The following is an 8661-nucleotide window of genomic DNA, read 5'->3' on the forward strand; positions in this document are numbered from 1 at the left end:
GATTAGGAATGCATTATTTTAGAAAATCTGAAGAAGACGGGAAGTATAAAGAATACATCACCCACAGACGATTGCTTCTTTCTTTTCAACCACAGTCAATGGCTGCTAATATTTCGACCTTTTGTTTTAGACTTTTTCTCCCCTGGCTCCTAGCAGCCCACATTCTTCTGGTTTCCTCCCACCCTGCTTCAGGCTTCTTCCCTAGCATCTGTATCAAACCAGCGGGGTTCATCAGGATTTGATCCAGGCACCTTCTTCAACCTCTGCATTGTCTCTTTAGATGACCGCTACTATTCCTGTGGCTTAGATGCTATGCTGGAAACTTCCAAGTTTATTTCTGGCCCAGACATCTCTTCTAAGCTTCAAATTGAATCTCTCACAGATAATATCAGACATAAAACAGCCCAAATTGAGCACTTTCATCCCCAAAGTGTATTCTACCCCCTTCTTTGTCTTATCCATATTAATAAATGGTACCAGCATCTTCTAGCTTCTTAGAAGCCATCCTCAAGCCACTTGTCCCATATCCAACCCATCAGAAAATCATTAGCTGCCACCTGTAAAGGTGCATCTCAGGTCCATGCAGCTTTTGCAAGTTCATTATCACTGCCCTACTCCAAGCCACCATACTGTAATAGACTACTGTAATAGCTTCCTAATTGATTTTCTAATGTCCATTCTTATCCCCTTAGAGCAGCCAGATAGATGTTTAAAGATACACATCACTTTCCTAGTTAAGGTTTTAACAAAACAGCAATGCCCACGACACTTGGATTAAAATTTGCCCGGTCAGCAGCTGGCTGGCCCCTGCCCACCCCTGTTAAAGAATTGATGTGCCTTCGTCTCCTGATAGAACTCTGATACAATTTTTAATTTCGAAAACATAAGAAAGAAAACGTTAAATCCTCATAGTGCTGTCACCTATTCAGAGATAAGCACAGTTAATGTTTTTATGTATTTCTTTCTACTTCTACTCTTTCTTTCTACATGGACACACTCCTGCATCTATATGTATGGACAGTATATTATATATATGTCTGTTTTTAGAAGATTAGGATTACACTCTATAATTTTGTAGCCTGGTTTTTTTTTCACTTGATAGGTAAAATATGAATATTTTGAAGTCTTAATACACATTGCCCTTTACTTTTGCCACCAATAAGCACTGACCTGTCTGGCCTTGGCTACCTTTGATGATGTCCCCTGTTTGGATCGTTTTTTTTTTTGTTTGTTTTTTGTTTTTTTTTTTGGTTTTTAAAGTTTTTATGTATTTATTTTGAGAGAGACAGAGAGAGTGTGAGTGGGGGTGGGGTAGAGGAAGAGGGAGAATCTCAAGCAGGCTCCACGCTGTCAGCGCAGAGCCCGGCGTGGGACTCAGACTCATGAACCATGAGATCGTGACCTGAGCCGAAATCAAGAATTGGTCGCTTAACCAACTGAACCACCCAGGGTCTGGGGAAGATGTTGCCACCAAGTGGTGCTGATGTCACTGCAGTGCACTGCGCTAATGCAGGGCTGTGCCTGGGCCTGTGGGAACAGAGAGGAGGGGGCGTCACTCGTGGCCCTGGAGCAGTTGGCACATTCATTAAGAGTGGGAGACAAGGGCTCGTTTCAAGCCCAGGGATTCTCGGTGACCCAGTGCTACCTAAATCCCAATTCCACACCCCTCCCTCGGACCAACGTAACAACTTGCCAAAAGGGACGCGTTGATAGCCTTCCGGTGGGTAGGGGCCACGACTATCTGTTTGAAATGCTGGGTCCGAAGGCCTCCACCACGTTGCAAGTAACCTCCCTTTGAATTCTCACGACCCTCTGCAAGTTAAATTCTGTTAGGCCCATTTTACAGATGAAGAAAACTGAAATCGAGCTATTGAGTAAATCATTCTCGCCGCTTTTCTCATGGCTTAGACGCTATGCTGGAAACTTTCAAATGTATTTCTTGTCCAGACTTCTTTAGTAAATAAGGGGGTTCGAGCCCCGATCTACTTGCGCCGTGTCCATACCATGTCCCCTCCACCATAAGTGGTTTCTTAGGGAAGCACAGCATTCTGAACAAACAAGGGAACAGTGTTAACGAAAGGTTAACATGGACACACACTCTGTATAGAAAGAGGTTCAACCTCAACATCATTTCCGAGTTTTGAATGTCATTGAATAAACAGAGAATGAAATAGGGAGCTCGAATCATGTCATCTGGAGCCCAAAATTTAGTTAGAAATAATAAATGCTTACATTTTTTGCGTCTCAAGGTATGTGGCCCTTTTATTTGTACATGATAGGTATTAACTACTATATTCTCAGAACAATCCTATGAGGTAGGTACAATGGTCGCATCCACTCTGGAGATACAGATGCCGAAACAGATGGTTTGAATTACTCGATTAAGATCACCCAGCAGGTTGGGCTTAGCTGGGATTAAAGCCCAGACCAGCTTTCTCCATCTAAGGTCTCAGCACCTAACGACCACAAGAATAATAATATTAGCACTTGGGGCGCCCGGGTGGCTCAGTCCGTTAAGCATCCGACTCTTGGTTTGGGCTTAGGTCACGATCTCACGGTTTGTGGGTTGGAGCCTCGCATCAGGCTCTGTGCTGATGGCACAGAACCTGCTTGGGATTCTGTCCCTCTCTCTCTCTCTGCTCCTCTCCTGCTCTCTCTCAAAAATAAATAAATAAACGTTAAAAAAATATACTAGCACTTACCACGTGCCAGTGCCTTCTTCAAGCACACATCAATTTGTCTTATCCTCACAGTATTATGAGCAATGTACAACGACTGCTTCTACATAACAGATGAGGAAACTGAGGCACAGAGAAGCTAAATGACTTTTCCTGGATATCTCAGCTAGTAAGGGGCAGAGCTGGGCTCAAATCCAGACATTTTACTGCGGAGTCTGCCCCGTTAACTCCTAAAATTCAATTTTAGTGTGCAAATTATTCAATCTGTTGTGATGCAGTTAAAATTTGTAGAGCGTATCCAGTCGTTGGTATATATTCTAAGACTACTTATCTTTCCAGGGCGCCTGGGTGGCTCAGTCGGTTAAGTGTCTGACTTCGGCTCAGGTCACGATCTCACAGTTTGTGAGTTCAAGCCCCGCGTCGGGCTCTGTGCTGACAGCTCAGAACCTGGAGCCTCCTTCGGATTCTGTGTCTCCCTCGTTCTCTGCCCCTTCCCCGCTCACGCTCTCTCTCTCAAAAATACATAAACATTAAAAAAAAAAGACTACTTATCTTTCCAAGCCAGTGCCCCAGGGTGCTCTGTCTCTCCCTCTCCCCACCCCCACACTAGTACAAACATGGTTTTTGTGCCCCAGGATGATCACTATATTCTAGGGTTATTTCATCCTGGAAAATTTCCAGTAAATATCCAGCTAAGACCTCAATGTGTCAGACATGCTCTTAAAATACACTTTAAAAAAATATACCCACAATATAGAGAAAGGGATGAAAAGCAGGCCCCAGGTTATACTGGGGCATCTGAGCGGCTCCATTGGTTAAGAGGCAGACTCTTGATTTCATCTCAGGTCATGATCTTGTGGTTTGAGATCTAGCCCCCCATCAGGCTCCACGCTGACAGTGTGCAGACCCTGCCTCTGATTCTCTCTCCCTCTCTCTCTCTCTCTCCCTCTCTGCTCCTCTCTCACTCACGCTCACTCTCTGTCAAAATAAATAAACTTAAAAAATTTTTTTAAACATAAAGAAATTTTAAAAGTTACACAGACTTTTTTCTTTAGTGAATTGAAGGAACCATCAGTGTTTGGGAGACTTCTTCTATTTAAAAATTCACACACTTCAGTCTGTTTCTGATACGGACATTTTGTTCTATTTGAAGTTTTCTGTGAGTTTTTCCCTGTTTACAACTGATCTGTTAGGTGAGGCCACCTCAGCCCAGCCCCTAATGGCTTCTGAGAGACCACTTGGCCTTGTCTCCTCTCCACACGGGTCTCCGCCTTTATCTCTCGAACTGAACTTAAAAACCACCAGAGGAAGTTTTGCACTTCTGTAGCCTTTTAGCATCTATGGAATCTGCCAGGCTCCATATCTCTTGATTTCTGGAAATATAAATGCCAAGTAATAAATTGAGTTGCCTTAAAGATAGAGATTAGAAAGAAAAATATATTCTTAAAAACATGAATCTTTGGTACTATTTCATATCTCTGTCGAGGACAAAACAGTCATTCCTCAACTCCCAGAATCTGCGTCTGAGTCAGCTGGCATTGCCATGCAGAGAGTGAGGTGACGTGAGCAGCAGTCCAGGGGGCTATTAATTTATTGTTCAATTAGAGAGTGTTGAAAGAACTGTGTTGGCTCTTAGAGCCCACGTAGAATATTAAATAGAATCCAAGGATATCTTCAAATCATTCTGACAAATTTGCAGATGGATTTTTCCAAAGATGAAATTAGCAGAATGACATTACTTATCCATTACTGGATCCTTGTCACTGTTTCCATTCACTGGACTCACATGAAGACTTCCCTAAGTAAAGCCAAATCTATTCATCCTTTTTCTAATCCTAGTGCCTTGTACACACAACTATGCAACACACAAGGTGTATGAAATAGAAATGCTTTGTTTTGGTAAACCAGTGATGGATTTCTGGTTTGAGAAATTTAATAAATTGGTGATTATGTCATTCGTGAAATTTATAGAAATCTTCATTTATCCCATATGATCTTGGCATATAGCTGGAGAATCCTAGAGGTCTTTAAAAAAAAATCACTGAAGGGCGTGTGGGTGGCTCAGTTGGCTGAGCATCTGATTCTTGATTTCTGCTGAGGTCATGATCCCAGAGTCATGGGATCGAGCCCTGCATCAGGCTCCATACTGAGCATAGAGCTTGCTTAAGAGTCTCTGTCTCTCCCTCTGCCCCTCCCCCCCATTCTCTCTCTCCCTAAAATAAAAATTGAAAGAAATCATTGAAATTGCAAATGGTAAACAATAATTATGGGCTTTTTGGATTTTATTTTTTGGTGTTTCCAAACCACTTTATGAGTCACAAAATAGTTTATGATCGATGCAGCAATTTGTAGTTTAATTATTTTCTTCTAAGAGGGTCGCTCTTTTACTTTTCCAAAGATTTAAAGCAGTGTTTCTTTTAAAACAGCCATGAGTTCATCAAGCACTTTATCGGGTGGATTTGTGGCAATTAGAAAGAAATATAGACCCCACCTCTGTTTCCTTGGAGTTTACAATTTAATTTGGAGGACAGCTTATACTGGAATATACATGAGAACAAGTAGCATTAAAAAGTATTTATGAGTAAGTGCTCGGTGGAGATATATTGAGTAGACGTTCCGAGGAGAGCTGGAAAGAGAATTATGGGTAGGCAGGTATATTAGTTTTCTGCTGCTCTGTAACAAATTACCGCAAACTTAGTGACTTCAAACAACACCCAGTTGTGAGCTCACAGATGTGTGACTCTGAAGTCCAGGTGGGAACATACTACTATTCAGACCGTTGTCTACTTAGGGTCTCCCAAGGCGAAATCTGGTCGGATGAAGCTCCTATGACAGAGCTCCAGACAAAAGTGTGCGGCCACACGCATTCACGGGGTGGGCACAACTCAGTGCTCGGGGACCGCAGCTCTGAGGTTGTCAGGCGGGCCCTCACTATTCCTCAGCCTCGTCCATCTTCAAAGTCGTCCTTCAGAGCAACAGTGCCTTGGCACCCGCTCAGACCTCAATCTCTCTGACTTTTCGTCTGCTGCCAGCTGGAGAAAACTCTGCTTCCAACGGGCTTGGAAGCTGATTAGATCACCCCCCCCCCCCCAGATTATCTCTCCTTTGCCATATAAGGCGACACGATCACAGATCACAGGTTCCACCCCACACTCACTGGGGAGGATTATCCAAAAATGAAGGTTATTGGGAGCCACTCTTAGAATTTAGGGAACAGTTCACACAGAAGGAGGGACCAGAATGCACCTTAAAGGAGGGATACGTTCTAGATAAATAAATGTACTAAGAGGTTTAGTCCAGAGAGAAGAGCCATTTATTCATCCAACAGATATTTATATAATATATTGATATCCGATTACTGGGATTAAAATGATGAGCAAAGAAGACGTGATTCCTGGCCCAATGAAGTTTACAGAAGAGCGTGACCACAGACAGATTTGCATGAGCTGTGCTCAGGGACGATGAGCAGTCCACAGTTTGGGGGACAGAAAACATTCCTTTAAAAAGAGAAAGTGTGGGGCACCTGAGTGGCTCAGTCGGTCAAGCTTCCGACTTCGGCTCAGGTCATGATCTTGCGGTCTGTCAGTTCGAGCCCCGCGTCGGGCTCTGTGCTGACAGCTCAGAGCCTGGAACCTGCTTCGGATTCTGTGTTTCCCTCTCTTTCTGCCCCTCCCCTGCTCGCTCTCTCTCCCTCTCTCTCAAGTAAATGAACATTAAAAATTTTTTTTAAAAAAGAGAGTGTGGAGTTATGTGGTATGTTTGTAAGACAAGGCACAGCTGTGGACACTTGAAGGTTTTAGGGTGAAGCACGGAATTTTGCGTTAGCAGCCCAGTGGCTTCTGAAAGGAAAAAATAGAGACACTTAACCTTTCTTCTAGAGACCTAAAGCTGCTAAAACCTGCCCAGATGAGCTGGCCACCCCCATCCTAAGCCACTGTCAGGTCAGGGAAGGTCAACAAAACCCTGAATTTTAAAACACTGCCAAGACAAGAAAGATGGCCCATTGGGCTGGTCCCCACACTGAATCGCACAGTCAGGGGGATCGGTGGCTCTGCACACGTGTGGTGGTGGCACCCAGATCACATCCCACCCAGCCTCCTGTTTGGCAAGCAGGCACCCTGGGACAAGTTGATGTGAACAGGCAGCGTGGGAGCAGGGCTACATTTACATTTGGTGTGGAGCACACGTGACTGAGCTTAGCACGGAGGGAGAAAATGGCCCTTGACGAACCTCTGTGGCAAGGATGGAGGTCTGCGGAAACAGGTGGAGAAGGTCTCAGCAGGAACGTCCATCCCGCTGCAGTAACTGCATGCAGAGAATGTCCTAAGACTGTCACGGTCCGGCAATGTGTTCTGGTAAATAATGACACTTCTCTAGCCTCAAAGGAATACAGGTCGTAGGCAAATACGCTCAGCATTTGTTTCAGATTTTCCCTGGAAATACAATGAGGTGATGAGCTAATAAGAAGTGTCATTTCATGAATGTCCATGGTGAGTCAAGGGCTGTGAAAAGCAATTCCCTACATGCTCTGCACGCCTTCCTTCTCCAAACCCTAAGACACCATGACTCCCATATTGCAGATAAGGACACTGAGCCTCAGAGAGGTTAAGTAGCACGTCCAAGGTCTCACAGAGAAGAACTGGTAGCCAGGACTCTTCTGGGTCTGTTAAGTAAAGCCTTGGTCTTTTAACTTAAGCACCACTGCCACTTGAGATCATGCTTTAAAAAGGATGAAATGTGCTTTTTATGATTTCTAATTTTTCAGCTATCTAAAAACTTACGGAACAGCATATGACCTATGTTATTAGCTGCCTTAGTGGCAATGTTGGAGATGAATTTACTGATCGGAGCATAATATAAATAATTTGGGGTGAAAAGGACAATTCCAACTGTCAAGAATGTCACTAGAGAAATGCTGGGACTTAGCCCATTTTGTGTGTTGCAAACACCAGGACCAAAACATCGGACTACTTAGGTAATCTGGGATATAGCTCCTTTGGGGTTCGAGTATGCTGGCTGTCGACTTTCCCAGAATATTTGAGAATTTCTAGGACCTGAATGACGGCTACCCCATGGTGGTATGAGGACCAGAATGGGTCCAGGATAGAGATCTTCTGAGAAATGTTCCCAGCACTTCCAAAGGGAAAAGGATCAAAGAATGAAGATAAGCCAAGAGGCGAAGGGAGGGGGTTAAGAGGAGATGTTTTCTCAGTGTACCTGGTAAGTGATGGCAGAATGGATTTACAGTCCCCTTTTAAGGTTCCCGATGGGACCATCCCCTTAAATGCAAATTCCACACCATATTTAGCTCTGTCCCAAAGTCTCAGAACAGTAGCCTGGATTTCACCCTTCTTGATTGATCTCTGAGCCAACGCAACGGAGAGAATTGGACCGGGAAGTAGCTGGAATTTCAGTCTTGGTTTTGTGGCTAATTCTATGCCTTTGGAAAACACACTAAGTCTCTCTGCAATTCATTTGCCTCATCTGTAAAACACTCTGCTAACACAGTTATAAAAATGGAATGTAAGGTGAAATCAATTATCCAAGTAATCTTAGGCTGAAATACTTTCCCCTGAGATATCGAGAAAATTAGGACACACATGTTGGGGATGATTTCTGAGACGCTTCTAGATGATTACATAAATTTACCTCCATATCTTACATGTTTATGTACGGTCAATACAGTGACATTTTTGTTGATGGAAATAAGAAACGTGACACCCCACAGGCCCATCTCTGAATATTTGGGGAGCCTGTGCCTGTGCTGATACTAAGAATGGAGGCCAAATAACATATTCTAAATGTGTAAAAGTTACAAATTAAGACAACAAACTGAAATAAAATATGTTCTATCCTCCTATCTTGACAAATATTCCTTCCTAATTATCTGGCAGGACAGGATTGAATTTAGAAACCATGGAATGTTGATTCCCAACCCACCCCCATTCTGTCCCCACCTCTGCCTCCTTCCTGTATTGCCAAC

The sequence above is a fragment of the Panthera onca genome, chromosome B2 (genome assembly GCF_046562875.1).
Source record: "Panthera onca isolate mPanOnc1 chromosome B2, mPanOnc1 haplotype 2, whole genome shotgun sequence".
NCBI classification, from domain to species: Eukaryota; Metazoa; Chordata; class Mammalia; order Carnivora; family Felidae; genus Panthera; species Panthera onca.